Source organism: Balaenoptera musculus, chromosome 10 (genome assembly GCF_009873245.2).
Source record: "Balaenoptera musculus isolate JJ_BM4_2016_0621 chromosome 10, mBalMus1.pri.v3, whole genome shotgun sequence".
Classification (NCBI taxonomy): Eukaryota; Metazoa; Chordata; class Mammalia; order Artiodactyla; family Balaenopteridae; genus Balaenoptera; species Balaenoptera musculus.
The window spans coordinates 89488844-89506353 of NC_045794.1; the positions used below are offsets into that span (position 1 = coordinate 89488844).

The window sequence follows — 17510 nt, forward strand, 5'->3', positions numbered from 1 at the left end:
TTGCAAGTGTTTCTTAAATTCAAACCAGATTTTGAGCAGTCCAGAATGGATGTTTGGGGTGATAGGATGCTAAGAGTATCAGGACGGAGACCTGGGTCATTATGTTCTTTCCTTTGCTCTTCTGCTACATTTTTTTTGAGCACCTAAGGCCAAACCCCACACTAGATGCTCTCATCTGGGTCTGTTGCTTTCTAACGGGTCACCTTTGGCAGGTCACCTTGCCCATCTCACAGGGCCAGGTTCATCCCCTGTAAAGACGGGGGTGACAACTGCTTCGTGGGGTGGGGAACCTCAGTAAGAGGTCACATATGAATTTTAAAAATTGCACCACTGCTTGGGCTGCCCCTTTTAACCCTTCCCAGGTCTCCTTGGCACCTCTTGAGGTTAATAGGTTTTGTTATTTGTCTGGTTTGGGTCAAGGTAGGTTCTAAGGCGAAGTTTATGCCACAGCAGCACCTGAAGTGAAATTCTGGTGCCTCTGACACAGCCCTATAAGGACAGCTGGAAGTTCGGGTTCATTTGCCAAACGTGGGCCGAAAATGTATTGGGTGCTGATGGCCCACCAGAACCTGTGTGGGACCCAGGGACACGAAGTCAGGGAAACCTCAGCTGCTGCCCATCACATAGGAAGCAGGCCTGGTGCTGCTGCAGCCACTGGTCCTCGTTCCTGCAAGCATCCGTGGCCCTTTAAGAAGAGGATCCCCCAGATGAGGGGGATTCCAGCCCTTGGTGTCAGAAGGAAAGATGCTCTCCACCCGTTCCTTGCCCCGTCCGTATGGAGCCAGGTCTTGTTCTGGGCTCAGAGGAGACGGAGTCCCTGGGACTTACATGCTGCTGGGGAGACGCCAGTAATAGACAGTAGCCAACGGATTAGCAAAATAATCTCACAGAGTCTGAGTGCTACAAAGAAAGTGAAACAGAGTCTGGGGTAGAGAGGAGTTGAGGAGAAAAGAACAGGGCACCTTGGGACCCCGGAGAGGAAGGGACGGTGTCACGTGCCTGCTGTAAAGGACTACTTGGTATCCTGGCCAGGGGCTTATGGAGAAAACTGGGGAACGGGGCGGGGAGAGCTGGAGCCACACCCACGCCAGCCATTTCCCTTGGTCAAGTCCACAACGGCCCCTGAATTCAGACCTGGGCCTCCCTGTTCTCCCCCTCAAAAGGTCACCTGCAGAGGCCGAGCACCTGGGCCCTGCACGCGGCTCTGTGGGGACCCTGGAAGCCTCCCCGGCCTCTCAGAGCCGGACCCACGCTCTCCTCTCCCCTGGAGAGCCCTTGTCCTTGCTGCTCCCCAGCCACTCCGGCTTGAAGTGCAGCCTCGCGATGCCAGCTCCTTCACCTCCAGCGGGCATGAAGCCTGTGCTGCCAGCCCCCCAGTGACCCCGTTGGAACCACTGCTGCCCCTGCACTGATGTCAGTGCATTAGCGCCTCCAGCAAGACAGGAAGCTGCCCTCTCCCTGACCCCAGGAGGGCTGCTCTTGGGCTCAGCTGTCCTCCCCAACAGTGTCAGGGACAGGCCACAGCACAGCTCCAGGAGCCAAGTTGGCGAGGCCGCCCTGCACTCAGCAGACACAGGCCAAGTACCCGCTGTGCACCTGGCCTATTGTGAGTTAGACTGGAGGTGGTGGGCAGAGAGGTCGAAGGAATTACAGAAAAATCTGGTAAACGCTCTAATAGAAGGCAGTAAAGATCTATGTCTGGGAGAGCTCGAAATGCAAGAGGTACCGTTTGATCTGAATCCTGAAGAACAAACAGATTTATCGGTAGAGAAGGTGAAGCTAGGAGAGGATGGAGAAAGGGCATTAGAAAAAATAAGTCCACACAGAGGGAACCATGTATGTAAAGGCCAAGGTGAGAATGTGTGTTGGAGGAAACAAGGAATTCAAACTGAGAACACAGGGTTCAACCAACACTGCTCTGAGCACCTCCTGTGGGCCAGGCCCTGGACCAGGCATTGGCTACAGCGCAGAAAGCCGGGCTGAATTCCGCCCAGGGAGGGTCTTGTATGCCACGCCGAAGACTTTTGACTGTATCCTGCAGGAGGTAGGAGCCGTCACAGATGATTAAGTATGGGACTGACAGCAGAGTTGTATTTGAGAAAGGGGGACTGGTGGTGGCAGGGAAGATGGGCAGAGGTGGACAGGGGCCTGGAGTCAAGAAGTTCTTGCAGGGATCCAGGTGATAGATGCTGATAGCCGGAGTGACGCAGAAGCAGTGGGGATGGAGAGATGGGGAAAGATGCTAGAGAAACAGAGAAGATAGAAGCAGCAGGACTTGGGGGCACATGTGGGAGGGGAGGGACTGAGCAGTGTTAGAGATGGCCCTGGTGGGCTGGGAGGGGAGAGGGGCCTGGGGAGTTAGTGTTTCATGGGTACCGAGTTCCAGTTTGGGAAGATGAAAAGTTCTGCAGATGGATGGTGGTGATGATTGGACAACAATGTGAATGTACTTAATGCCACAGAACACTTAAAATGTTAAAATGGTCAATTTTTATGTTATATATACTTTACCACAATTTAAAAAATTAGTCCTGGTGTGTTATCAAGTGAAAAGGGTCATAAAGAATAGTGTATGACATGTCACCCTGTGTGAAATATATACATGAGTATTTGCTCTCCGTGCTCCGACTGTGTCTGAGAGGGTAGGTATGAAACCAGTAACCAGAGTCATAGCCAAGGAGGGGAATTAGAAAACTGGATATGTCGGTTTTCTATGGCTGCTGTAACAAAGTACCACAGACTGGGTGGCTTAAAACAGTAGTCATTTACTGTCTCACAGTTCTGAAGGCTAGAGTCCAAAATCAAGGTGTCGGCAGGGCCTTGCTCCCTCAGAAGTGTCTGGAGGCGGATCCTTCCTTTTCCTTCCAGCTTCTGGTAGCCCCCCATGGTCCTTGGCTTGTGCTAGCATCACTCCGATCCCTGCCTCCTTCTTCACATGGCTGTCTTCTCTCTGTTTCTCTGTCCAAATTTCCATCTTCCTGTAAAGGACACCAGTCATGCTGGATTAGGGGCCACCCTAATGACCTCATCTAGTTTGATTGCATCTGCAAAGACTCTGTTACTTCACAGATGAAGGGTAAGGCGGTTAGGACTTCAGCATATCTTTTGGGGAGTACATAATTCAACCCATTACACAGGAGTACAGAGATGGGAGGGAAACTTACTTGACTGTTGGACTTTGTAGCATGTACATGTGATACCTCTTCCCCTCACCAAACTTCTATGTTAAAAATTGACTCTGAGGACAGTGTGTAGCTGGGGATGCTTTTAACAAATACAGGACAAGGATAATGTCAGAGAAGTAATAATGGGGTCAGTTTTGAAAATGTTGAGTGCCAGGCGCCGCCCCCTTGGTTGTCCATGGAAATGAGAGTCTGTGTCAGGCACCTCCATCGGAGGAAGGTTGCCAGGGAATTAAGTGCTTGTGTTATCATCTAATTAGAGAAGAAGCAGAGCAGAGTGGCTAGGAGTGCAGGCCCTGCAGCCTGACTGCCTGGGTTCCAATCCTGGCTCAACTGCTTACTCTCTGTGTGACCTTAGGCAAGTTACTCACCTCTCTGGGCCTCAGTTTCTGTATCTATACAATAGGAACAATAGTATGCCCACCTCATAAGGTTATAGGAAGAATTAAGTAAAATAATATATATAAACCATTTAACACCATGTAGCATGAAAACCATGTAGCATACTTGTGTCATAGTAAATGCACATTAAATATTAGTGATTATCCTTACTGCCCTACTCTGGACCAAGAAGGTCAGCTCCTCTCGATTGCCAAAAACAATCGCCTCAACTTCCTGTGAGAGAGAGGAGAAATAAATATCTTGAAGAGATGTGCTAGTCTACCGTCAGGAATATGGTCTGTAGCCCAGGCTGCAGTCAGGTGTGTCTTGGCCCTTCTGCCACTGCTGGTGGCTCAGTCCCCCCAGAGTGCAGGAAGACAATCAACTGGGGCTGACTGGCTTGGGGGCCACTGTCCCTACTCCAGTGATTTTAGAGTTCCTCTGGATACTCAAGTTTTATATTTTCTCTGACGTGTGAGATTTTTGAAAGCCATCATTGGCTGGAGTCCTGAACCTTGTCCAAAGCAGTTGATCATACATCACCAGCTGCATTTGCAATCTTGGATGAGGTCACTAGCAGGAAGAGATAAAAGAAGGGAAGAAAGACATGTAGACAACAAATATGGTCCCTCATCGGTGGGGTCTTGTCCCAAGTGAGCAGAGGTTAGGGGAGCGAGGCATAGAATATTTCAGAAGAAAGAGTCACAGCTTGGACTTTACCTCAGAGAGTAGCCTCCTTCTCTATTTAGGGCTGGGCCAGAAATCAGTTTCCTTGATTGGGGTGCCTACCACAGGGCCTGGCACATAGCTGGGGCCCAGTAAATACTTGTCGAATGAATGAATGATGCAAAGGGCTGTTATCAAGTGTGTTGGTGATACTAGAAGTGACAGACTAAGACATCCTGGACTAATTCAGATGCAAAAAGGCTGCAACACGGAAACAGTGGTAGGTAGGTGAGATTCAGGCATGGAACTCAGAAGAGAGGTCTTAACTAAAGAGGCTTTTGCGGGGTACGCTGGCAGACTAGTGGCCACTGAAGTCATGGGTGGGGCCGAAGCCCAGGAAAAGGACCAACGAAGAGGCGTCATCATGAGACGAAGGAAGAGGACTCCCAGGTCCAAGAACAGCCTGAAGAAAGCAAGGTAGCAGACTTAGGAAACTAAGATGGGGAGAGGTCACCAGGATCCAAGGCTTCCCACAGGCAGAGAAAATGCAGACCAGAAGGAGGCCACAGGGCTTGGCAGTGCAGGAGCCGCCGGCTCCCTTAACAGCAGTTTCAACAGCCCGGTGTGGGCAGAAACCAGACTGCGGCAGCAGACAGTTTGCCAACGCTTGGAATTTGTTTGGAGTTTCCAAGTGTTAAAAGCAAAACAGAAACACATTTGGTGCTTACAGCAACACAGAGAACTACATCTTAAATGGCATTTAAATGGCATTTAAATGGCACTTCCAAACTGGGGCTTCAGATTCAGGCTGGCAGCTTGAGAGTATATAGTTTGCCATATGGGATTTGGCTTCCTGGGAACAGGGATCTGGGGCGGGTTGGGGGGGGGTTCCCCTCTTGAGTCTGTTAAATTGCTGTCAAAGATGCTTATTGACTCATCTGTGAGCAAATCTCCCAAACTCTAGGTTAAAATATTAGTTACACAAGAGCATTATCTTCCCTTAGCAATTAGCCAGCCAACCAGTACTTAATGCAAAGCTATGTCCTTATACAAAGTCCTTCATATAAGGTCATGACAATGGTGTTTTGGGTAACAATGAAAGAGTGGGTCCCATCCTTCAGAAAGTTTGCAGTCTTCACAATGTTTGGAGCATATGTGCCATTTTTCCAAAGTGAACTAGCCTCTCATCAGCTCATTAAATCACCCTATGAAAGGTTAAGAACCACCAGACTGGGTGATCTCCAAAGTCCTTTCTAACTCTGAAGATTATTCAGTTTTGTGATCTGATGTTCTGTGTGCAAATGATGGTGACACTTTTCCCTGTGCAGGAAACTGAGGCATGCAGAGGGTGAAGGAAAGGAGTGGAGCTTCAGCTCACGTCTCTCCCATATCTCACAGGATAACAGAGGGAACAATGATTGCGAGTCGTGGGCCAGACACTGTCCTGGGTGCTTTTTGCACTGCGTTCAGTTTCCCCCAACTGCATGCGAGACTTTATTTTCCTCTTCACACCTGGGGAAACCGGGGCTCTGGGAGGTTGGGAAACCTGCCCACCATCACATGTAGAAAGAGCTCCATCTTGGATTTGAACCAAGTCTGTCTGACTCCAAAGCCCAAGTTCTCTCCGCTAAAAAAGTAACTCCAATCAAAGAATTGGCACTGGGAAATGGGAAAGTAACTTTTGAGTGAGGCCCACTGGTTCACCTTGGAAGGATTAGCTTCCAGCCTTAGTTTCCCTCAGGAATTTGGATGCCTGTCTGTCTCTTGTGTCAGCCTACACTGTCAGCATCGTCCGAGGCCAAGGATCCCTGTGAAGAATTAACGTAGAAATAGTCCAAGAAATGTATGAAAAAGGCTCAACCTCACTAGTAATCCTAGAAATGCAATTCAAAACCACACCCCAGTTTGCATTTCATAACTGTTAGATTGGCAAAAAAAATTAAAGTCTGACGATATCAGATTTGAGAAAAGATATAGAAGCGTGAGAACTCTTAAACATCACCGGAGGGGACTCTGAATCTACTTTCAAGTAAACTTGAAAACACATACCTAAACACATATCTAAGTCTATACCCTACAGAAGCTCTCCCATATGTACAAAGATGTTCATAGACGCAGTGTTTGTAATAGCAAAATACAGAAAAAGAGAAAGGAACAAGCTTTCTACAGGAGAACGGATGAATAAATGGTGGTATGTTCATTCACGGGAATACCAAGTAGCTATGAACATAAATGCTACATGAGAGCTACATGTTATTATATAACTAAATCCCAGAAACATAGTATTGTGCAAAAAAAGCAAGTTGAGGCAGGATTTGGATACAGTGCTAACATTTACATAAAGCTTACCAACATGCAAAACAGTCTATATATTATTAGGAATTCATAAAAGTAGTAGAAAGTATAAAGCATGACGGTGATTATAAATGTCAAATTCAGGGGAGATGGTAATCTCAGGAAGGTAGAAGAGATGATGGAATCAAGAAGAGTGTGCAGAGGCCTTTGTACTTGTAATATTTTATTTTTTCAGCTGGGTTGGGTGGTGAACATGTAGGCGTCATTGTACTATATATTTTATGTATGCCTAAAATAACCTATTAACAATAAAAGTTACTTAGCTGGTGTTTGCAACAGCACATTCAGAAGGCCAATTCTGGGATATTTATAAGCATTGTTTTAAAAGTTGTAAGTGGTTCAATAAATTTGGGAAACACTGGCTTAAATAAAATTAAACAGGCTTTTTAAAAAATTCTCAGTTTTTTTTTATTTTTTGTTTTATGTTGTGTATTTTATTTATTTATTTATTGGCTGCGTTGGGTCTTTGTTGCTACGCGCGGGCTTTCTCTAGTTGCGGTGAGTGGGGGCTACTCTTCGTTGCAGTGCACAGGCTTCTCATTGCAGTGGCTTCTCTTGTTGCGGGGCACGGGCTCAAGGTGCTCCGGCTTCAGTAGTTGCAGCACGCAGGCTCAGTAGTTGAGGCATGCGGGCTCTAGAGCACGCGGGCTTCAGTAGTTGTGGCACAGGGGCTTAGCTGCTCCACCTCACTTGGGGTCTTCCCGGACCAGGGATTGAACCCGTGTCTCCTGCATTGGCAGGCGAATTCTTAACCACTGTGCCACCAGGGAAGTCCCTCTCAGTGCTTTTAACATCCTGTCTTTCTTGTAAATCCCCAAAAGGAGGTTATCTTATTAAATTATTTTACCATAGATGAGGAGCCAGCAAACTAGAGCTGCCTGCCACCTATTTTTGTAAAAGAAGTTGTATGGGGAAATAGCCATGCCCCTTTGTTTAGCATTGTTTACTCACCACTGTAGCACAGCTGAGTAGTTATGGCAGAGACCACATGGCCCACGAAGCCCAAAATGTTTACTTTGGCCCTTTACAGAAATAATGTGCAGATCTGTCATAGAGTAGTTTATGGAACTGGTGTTACTGGGAATTAATTTTGGGATTGTAACACTAGAACTTTGCCCTTACACCTCAGGAACTGGTATGTTTATTTGTGAAAATTGTTATAAAGAAGACTATCCATTCTTTCTAGAATTCCTTGGAAGATGGTGTTTCATCTTTGAATCTCCAGCACCTAGTGCAATAGCCCGCATATATTTAGTGCTTCCTGTGTGCTTCATTGAATTGATTTAAATTAAAGAACCATTTGTGGAATGAATTAATTAGGATATAGATTCATTAGCTGTAACAGACGTGCGAAGTACCTGTGGCTTGGATAAGAGAGGAGCTTAAAATTTTCCTCATCTAACAATCCAGGCATAGGCAGTCTGGGCTGTTATGGCAACTCCAGGTCAGGGTCCCAGGCACCTTCCCTCTTGTTGCTCTGTGGTCCCTTAGGTGATACCTTTCTCTGCATGACCCAACATGGCTGGCCCCACCCACCAGAACTACATCTATCTAGTGGGAAGAGGCAATGTAGGATAGGGCATGCCCCAGAGATTGTATACCATCACTTCCCCTTACTCCCTATTGACCAGCACTTAGTCAGGTGGCCATGTCTAGCTGCAAGGGAACCTGGGAAATGTAGTCTTTATCTGGGCAGCCACGTGCCCAGCTAAAAATTCAGGTCCTACAACACATAAAGGAGGTAAAGGATTCTGGAGGAGAGCAATGAGGCTCTGCCAAAAAGGGATACATTAAGGGCTGCCAAAATCAAAGGTGACTCCTTTCTGTAGGGATAGGCCTTATTTTCAACTCTTTTAAAATAAGCCCTGATGCCAGAGCAAGAGACATGTAATTCTGCTTCATTATTTTCTACTCAAAGTAACATGACAGCACGTTGAGATATAACACGCTAGTTTCGTTCTCTTAGCCCTTGCATTTGAGATGTCTTTTTCACGTATTTGAACAGACCCAGAATTTCTTTTTTGGTGAGGAAGTAAACAAAGTGGGTTTTGCCACTAACTGAGCATTTACTTCTAAGAAGGAGAAAGCTTCCAGGTCCCTTGCTATATCTCACGAGGCAGAAAAGATTGGCTGGGAGGAGGACGTGGAGTCACACTTTTGTTACATTATCCAAGAAAGGTTTAATGAGCTGGCTCTTTTCTGTACTTTAGTAGCAGCATTAAACAGCAAGCGGGCACCATTGTTGGACAAAGATTTCTCCTAGGAACTTTGCAAGCATTGCATGTTCCAGTTGCAACAATCATATAATTTTCTTACAAAGGTGCACGGAGATCTCTGTGTGACTTACTTCAGTACAAAGCGGTCTCAATTTGTTCATCTTTTTGCTACCCAGAAGAGAAGGAAAAACTGATCACTGGGGGACTTGAAGGCTCTGAAAAGGAATTTGGCTTCCTTGGGAAAATGTGTTGAAGAGGGGGGCCAGGGGCCTCTATCCAAGTGAGGCCTATAGTCCTCTGATTTTCCATTTCACGATTCATTTCTGAAGGTTCCATTTTATTGTCACGGTTACAGAATCCTGTAATGGGAACTGCCCACTACATAAGAGATGATGCAAAAAAATTGTATTTCCCTCCACCAGGGTTTCTCAACCTCAGCACTATTGACATCTTGGGCTGGATCATTCTTTGTAGTGGGGGATGTCCTGTGCATTATAAGATGTTTAGCAGAATCTTTTGCCTCTACCTACTAGACGCCAGTAACAGGTCCCTAGTTGTCACAGCCAAAAATGTCTCCAGACATTGCCAAATGTCCCCTGGGAGACAAAATCACCCCCGTTTGAGAATCACTGCCCTGCAAAACCTAAAGGTATCCTTCCATAGAGAGACTTGCTAAATGACCTTAAAAGAAGACATGAATTCTGCTCCTAAATACATCTGGGTTAATTAGTTAACCCTTAGTTAATTAGTTAACTAATTAACTAATTAGTTAATTAGTTAACCCTTCTCAGGCTTCCAGTTTCCTGATCTTAAGAAGGTAAAGAGTTGAACTGAGTGCTGTCCTTCAGCACTGACCTTCTGGGATTCTGCTGGTCAGAAGCTGTGATCTGGGACTTGGGTCTAGAATACAACTTGAAGGAAAGCAGGATTCAGGGGAGAGGATTTGCAGTGAGGGACACACCATGCATGCAGGCAAGAAAGCGGTAGGGAAATGTGTATATGAAGTGGGAAGAGGCCCTGTGGCTGGAATGGTGAGAAAGAAGAAATGGTTGAGAGATGGGGAACTTTCCAGAGGGGCAACTGCAAGACAGCCTTGAATTTGAAGCTTGTGGTTGAGAATTTAGATTTCTTTGGCACCCAACTCAGGACCAGGCATCTAGTAGTTACCCACGCAGCATTTGAACAGAATCTAAGTGAACATGGAAGGCCTTTGGTAACACAGAGAGGCAGGGGAGTGGGGCAGTAAGAGCAGGGCTCCAGCAACAGTCTGCCTGGTTCAAATCTCAGTTCTACTTACGACTTTCAGGCTCTGTGACCTGGGGCAAGTTTCTTAGCCTCTCTGTGCTGCAGTTTCTTCTTCTGAGCAACGAAGATAAATTTTCTACAGTTAAAGTAAGGATTGGATAAGTTCACATATATGAATGAGTATGTGGGTGTGTGTGGGTGTCTGTGTGTGTGTGTGTGTGTGTGTGTATATATATATATATATATATATATATATACACACACACACATATAATAAAATTAGAACAGTTTCTAGTATACAATAAGTACTAATGTGTTTATAATTATTATTACTAGTATTACTATTATTTGAGAACCAATAAAATACTTTTAGTATGCCTTGCATACTGCTTGACATATAATAGGTGATCAGAATGAATTAATGAAGATTTCTTAAAACATTAGCTCCTTAATACCCATCTATGATACTAGAACTTATCCCATATCACCCTTCCCTAGTCCACCGTCCAAAACTCAGATGCCCCAGAGCCAGACAGGGAACACCAATGAGTGGACCCAGCTGGAAGTGAGATAAGAAAACTGCAGTGGGGTGGGGATGGTGGTGTGCTGAATTGGGCGATTGGGATTGACATGTATACAGTGATGTGTATAAAATTGATGCCTAATAAGAACCTGCAGTATAAAAAAACAAACAAACAAAACAACAAAAAAAAAAAAAAAAAAAAAAAAGAAGAACTAGGCATACGTATGCCCCACATCAAAGTTTTCCAACTGTTTTCAAACCCTGTGCTGGTCAGCAGCATAGGTGCTAGGACGGCACTGGCCTAGAGTTTGCCCTTCTGCTCCCAGGCCCAGCACCTCTCCCTCCTTCCTGAAATTCTCTTCCAGGCAGACTCCTGTGCTTCACAGCAGGGACAGAGTGTGTCTTTCTTTGTTGTGCTTTGAGAACCACTGGGCTGCTTTTAAATGAAAGTGTAAACTGGCAAATTCTTGGCCTTGTTTCTCCTCAAGCTGACCTCATCCAGGTGCCCAGTAAGCTGGGAAACTAGACGCATTTCTTCCCCAGGTGATCCTCTTGGCTTCAGTAATAAGTGTTTGCATAAAATTAGAGCAAAAACCAGGATGCTAAAATGTCAGGATGGAGTCAGGGAGAAAAACTGTTGCACAGTAAAGAGCAGTACCTGAACACCAGAAAACATGTGATAAACTCGGAGAATGTCCATGCTTGGAGGCACCCAAGAGCTTGACTAGCCCAACACCCCCCTTTTATAGATAAGGATACTGAAGCTGTCAGTGGAAATGGGATGTATCCAAGGTCACAGCTAATGGGTGGTACAGCCACAACTTAAACCAGTGGCCCTATTCCTGCCTTACCAGTTGCTTTCAGAACCATTACGTAGGCCCCTGTTCTGTAGGGTTCCTCTTTCTTGGCTAAATCTGGTCATGGCCTCAGAATCCTGCTTAACACCTTTACTCTAATCATCCAAGGAATCAGAGTTTGCCCAAAATGAACCCCGTTCCATCCCTAGTTTAGGTGTTGTTTCACAGCCAACACAACATTACCCTGAATTGCTAAAGAGGTAGTGGGAGTGCTGACTCCTTGTAATGTTTCTCCTGCATTTCCGATGACTGACATAGGCCCACCCACATCTTCTAGAAATTCAGAGTCTGTGTCACACATCCCACATCTCCAGTTACGTATCTGCATTCAAACAGTACCTCCAGCATAGCAAGAATAGATTCGTATGCACCCTCTCACTGATTCCTCACAAAAACCTTGACACGTATGTACTGCTCTCCCATTTCATGAATAGTATTTTCTGCCACCCTTAGGTGAGTTCCTGGGTCGGCAGATAAATGAAATCAGCATCGTCGTCTGCTCCTGGATGTCAGAAATCTCCATGCCCACAGAGAAATATGAAGGGATGGCGACTTGATCCGCAGTTACTGTTTTGAGTTAGTGTTGTACTCTCAACCCTAGGCAACTCCATTTCCAGTTACATAGTCACCTATGTAGCCAAACATCTTGCTTAATATCCTTCTCCATGACAACCTGGGAGGGCAGGGCCCGTGTCTGGTCCACTTGCTGCTGGACCCCAGCACCTAACCCAGCGCCTGGCCTGTAGCTGGTGCTCAATATGTGGAATGAATGAATCATGGCAGTTCGCTTAGCCTCCGAGGTTCTCTGGGGCCGAAATCTCATCCTATTGGCCCGTCTGTATTCCCAGGCTGTGGCTCGTGGCATTCGATAGTGTTGGATTCTGAGGAGTTGGGCTGGGACCAGGTGTGGGACTCCTCACCAACCCAAGTCTTACTTAGGCCTAACTTTGTGACGAGACGGGTCTGGTGACTTGGAGATAGAAGAGCCAAGTGACTTTGGGGCAGGTTACTTAACGCCTCTCGGTCTCTGTTTCCTCATCTGTGAAATGGGCATGTGGAAACCTGCCTTTTGGGTTTAAGGGTTTTGGCAAGAAGTGAGCATGGGCTCAGGAGTCAGACCACCTGGGTTGAACCAGGCCTTGCCACCTACAAGCTGTGTGGCCTTGGGCGGGTAACATAACCTCCATGCCTCTGTTTTTCCATCTGTAAAATGAAAAGAACAGTGCCCAGTTTTGAGGGCTATGTTGAGGATGAGGTGGGTTATTACATGTGAAATGCTTAGCACATGGAAAGCTATCTATAAATGTCAGTTAGTAGTAGTAGTAGTATATTAACTATAGTGTGTTGGGAAACTGTAAATATTTACTATTTCTCTGATTATCGCTAACACCTTTACTCTGTTCCAAGGCAACTAATCTGGCCGCTAGCCTTGGGGAGCCAAACTGTAAACCAAATTATGGTCACAGAGCCCAGGCAGCAGAGGGGGCAGGGCACAGCGGCTCCTCCCCTCACATGGCCCCCAGGCTGACCCCAGGCCACTGCCTCTGAGAGGGGTCTCGAAAGTTGCTCTGTCTCAGGTTGCCAGCCTGCTGGCGAGACCTTGATGAACAAGAATAGAAACACAGGGAAAGGGAAGTGAGAAGCCATGAGAGAAATCGCAGAGCTTTCACAAGGCCCAGCAAACATGAGGCTGCAGCAAAGGGCTGGGCTCCGGGGGGGGCCCGGCTCTGGGACAGCTGGAAATCGCCTCGGGGGCAAGGAAAGACCTGCCCTGGGACTGGGCAGGATTGTGTGGTTGGAGGATGGGGGAGGGGGAAGGGGGAAAGGGGAGATTCCAGATGGCCTGATTAAATCCCTAGAAAGAGGACCTGCAATTATAAAATAATAGTATCGTAATAAATATGCATCCCATGTATCAGGCAATTATGATCACACACTGTGCTGAGTGGTTCGAAAGTATCATCTCCTTTAATCCTCATTGCAGATATAGACATTAAGTACTGTTGTTGTCATCCCTGCTTTGCCGATAGAGAGACAGAGGCTTAGAGAGGTTAAGCTACCTGCCCAAGATAGCAAGTAAGAAGCCAAACAAGGATGTGGACTCTGGTGCTGGGGCCTGGGCTCTGCCTGCTGCGTAGGTGCACAGGCTTTGGTGTCAGACACTCAAACCTGGGCTTCAGCTTCCAGCAGTTCCTTCAAGGAGAGACTCCATTGAAGTGGTGGGAACCGAGCACTTTGTACAGTGCTTGGCATATAATGTGCATGCAGTGAAGGGTAGCTTTTTTTATTAGTGATGAGGAAGTCATGGTTATGGGAACTGCTTAGGCCTTTTGGGGTTCAGATCCCAGGGTCATGAGGAGTCCCTTTGGAAGCCCAGTGGTTGCCAGCACATCACTAAGAACTGAGCAGTACGGACTAGTCAATGGGACTGACCCCGGATCCAGACTGTCTCAGTTCACATCCTGACTCCTCCTTATTAGCTGTGTGACAATGAGCAAATTAATTAACCTCTCTGTGCCTCATTTTCCTTATCTGTAAAATAGGTTAGTAATAATAATGCTTTCCTCATAGGGATATCATGAGAGTTAAACAAGTCAATATTTGTAAAAAAAACTTACAATATGCCTGGTCCATGGTCATTGCTTTCTAAGTCTTTGTTGGATAAGTAAAACATGTAATGTTAGTGTCCCTGTTTTACAGAGGAGAAAAATAAAGGAGATTGAGTAACCTGTGCAGCATTACCCAGTGAGTGAGGGCAGAGCCAAGCAGTGAACCCAGGCAGTCTGGCTTCTGAGCACACACTCTGGGGGACGGGCTTAGCAGAGTTCCACTGGAGCTCAGGGATCCTGGGAGCTGCAGGGTACCTTCTCGTACCAGCAGGGTCAGGATTGGTCCTGGTGGTGGAGGAGGAAAGAGGGTCTGGGAGCCTGGCTGGGCAGGCCCATAGCGTCCTAAGAGGCTCTGCCTTTTCTTGCTGTTGAACTGTTCCAGAAACTGTGCTTTCCTCAAGTGTGACTCCCATCCCCCCTCCCTCCCCAACCTCTGTCGTCACTTACAGTTTGCTTGCAGAAGCATACAGGACAGGAATGACAGCCCTTCCGGGGGCATGGTTTCCCCACTAGGAAAAGGACCGCCTTTATTCTGGTGGAATTTGTTAAATACAGTATCTAATCTGAGACCTTAAGAAGCGCTATTCCTAAAACGTTCTTTAGTCTCTGTGTCTCTGCATTTGCTTCTTTGAAATACAGTGTATTTTCTCCAGTCTGCACCTTGCTTTGTGATTTGTAATAATGATTATGGTATGAGATCTATAACATTTAATGAGAGCTGTGTGCCAAGCTCTGTTCTCTTCCACACACTGTACGTGGATTATCTCATTTAATCCACACCCAAAATCCTACAAGGAAGGTATTATTACTAAAAGCTCATTTTACAGATTAGAAAACTGAATAACACAGAGGTTAAATAACTTGCCCCAAGATCACATAGCTGCTAAGCAGTAGAGCTGGGAAAACCAGAGTTCATGCTTGTAACTTCTGTGCTAGCTTTTAAAATTCATAAATGAATAAAATGTGTCTGAGGCCTCACCAGCTTGCATTTGTCACTTGGACTGCATCAAGATATCAGCAGAATGTATCAGTTCTCACCTCAATGCCACCTCCTTCCCAGGGGAGAAAAGGCAGTGCAATCACTGCTGTCCTCAGGCCTGCAGGCCTCCTGGAAAACATCTTTCTGAAGTCATGTTCCTGAAGTAGTGGGAAATATTGAACCAGTCTCTTGGGGCCGGGGTCCTTGAGAAATCAGAGAAATTGATGACCTTGGTAGCTGACCACTCTTACTTAAATTGATCAGAATTTTTTATGGCATCATTGAAAGCCACTCAGAGGGAAAAACCACAAAGTTGATCACCTTCTAGTGAAGCCCCAGGTGACTGGCTTTATAGATTTCTACATAAATAAGTCCTGCATTTAGGCAGGCATGCTCATTTGTCCAGGCCACGGGGAACCTGCTGGTCTTCCGGGGCAGATCCCTCAGAGAATTTCCAGAAAGAGTAAATGGAGCTCTGAGTCGTGTCTGCAGGAATGCTGCAGGAATTAAGACTTTGCAGAGTTAAATTTTCTAACAAACCCAGTTGAACAGAAAGCCACATTTTCACATACCGCTATGGAAAATGTTTCTTACCTGTTTCAGTTTGCTTTCCTGCGTTGGCTGGCAGAATTCAGTAACCAGAACCATTACTTAACTTTGTATGGCCGAGGGATTCTTGATGAACAGACGTTTCCTGGGGTCTGCTCTCAAGAATGAACGGTGGGTTGTGCATGGATCACACATCTGTTAATGCCATTATGCTTCAGGCACTGTTGGGGATACAACAGACAATAAGGTAGATGTGGTCCTGCCCCCAGGAGGCTGACATTCTCATGGAAAAAAAAACAAAAAACAGAAAACCAAGCTTTTTACAAGCGAAAAAATAAATTAATAAAATAGTCACAGACTTTGAAAGGTGCCAAGAAGGAGACAGATGAAATTGACCTGGAGCCAAGGTGTACAAAGATAGGGGAGAAAATAGGGGAGAAACTTACCTCCTTTAGATGGTCAGAGAAGACATCCTTTGGACATGACCTCCAAGCTCACACTTGAGGGGAGAGAAGGAGTCAGCCCTGCAAAGAGCCAGGGGAAGGGCATTCTAGCCAGGGGGGAACAGCAGGAGTAAAGTCCTCCGGGCAGGACAGACGTTGGCCAGCTGAAGGTACAGAAGAGAGAGGAGAACTGCTGGTACAGAGTGAAGGAGGCAGGGAAGTGCTGGAGAGCAGGGCAGGGCCGGTACCCCAGAGCCCGGCAGGCCATGCGTGGAGAGCTGGATTCTATTCTCAGTACATGGGAAGACATTGAAAGGTGTTAAGCAGAGGCAGAACATGGTCCTATAAACTTTTTTTTCCTTGGCCATGCTCCATGGCTTGTGGGATCTTAGTTCCCCGACCAGGGATTGAACCTGGGCCCTCGGCAGTGAGAGCGCAGAGTCCTAACCACTGGACCACCAGGGAATTCCCCTTATAGACGTTTTAAGCTCACTCTCACCTTGTGTAAGAGACTGGTTTGGATAGAGAGAAGAGTGAAATCACATGGAAAACTTTTTTTTAATTTATTTTATTTATTTATTTTTTGGCTGCGTTGGGTCTTCGTTCCTGCGTGCGGGCTTTCTCTAGTTGTGGCGAGCGGGGGCTACTCTTAGTTGTGGTGCATGGGCTTCTCAATGCGATGGCTTTTCTTGTTGGAGAGCATGGGCTCTAGGTGCATGGGCTTCAGTAGTTGTGGCATGCGGGCTCAGTAGTTGTGGCACACGGGCTTAGTTGCTCCACAGCATGTGGGATCTTCCCAGCCCAGGGATTGAACCCGTGTCCCCTGCATTGGCAGGCAGATTCTTAACCACTGTGCCACCAGGGAAGTCCCTCACACAGAAAACTTTTATTAAAACATTTCAAAATACAACTTTCCATTATATAAAAGTCTAAACAACTGTCCCTTCCCAACCCTCCCCTGCTAATGACCCAAGCCAAAGCACTGTCATAAGAATTTGTCATAACAAATTCTTATGCCTATGCTTGGTGCAAGGCAGTCCTTGTTTGTCAGCAGCTGTCTAGGATATCACAGGCCTAAGAATTAAAATATGCCCAGACCTGAAAGACTCTGCATTACGAGCACTTTAATAGGACTGAAATTACGACCTCTAGGCAAGAGATGCTGGTGTTGTATGGACACCAAGGGGGGGAAGCAGGGGTGGGGGGATGGGATGAATTGGGAGATTGAGATTGACATATACACACTAATATGTATAAAAGAGATAACTAATAAGAACCTGCTGTATAGCCCAGGGGACTCTACTTCACTTCGCTGTATGGTAGAAACTAACACAACGTTGTAAAACAACTATGCCCCAATAAAAAAAAAAAGATGATGGCGTTTAGAACCAGGGTACGGGTGGTGGAGGTGGAGAGAAATGGGCGGATTGGGGATTTGGGTGGGAACATTAACAGCTGATGGAATGAATATGGGCATGAGAGAAGGTTCTGGCCTGAGCGCCTGG

General features: G+C 46.4%; 1 protein-coding gene and 1 non-coding gene across 4 annotated transcripts in view; one reads left to right on the forward strand and one right to left on the reverse strand.

Moving 5' to 3' along the window:
* Positions 1–17510, forward strand: part of BTBD11 (BTB domain containing 11) — a 305437-nt gene that overhangs the window by 238540 nt on the left and 49387 nt on the right. The gene's annotated exons all lie outside the window — the stretch shown is intronic.
* TRNAE-CUC lies at positions 16398–16470 on the reverse strand. The gene has a single exon. It is a non-coding gene; the product is annotated as a tRNA-Glu (tRNA).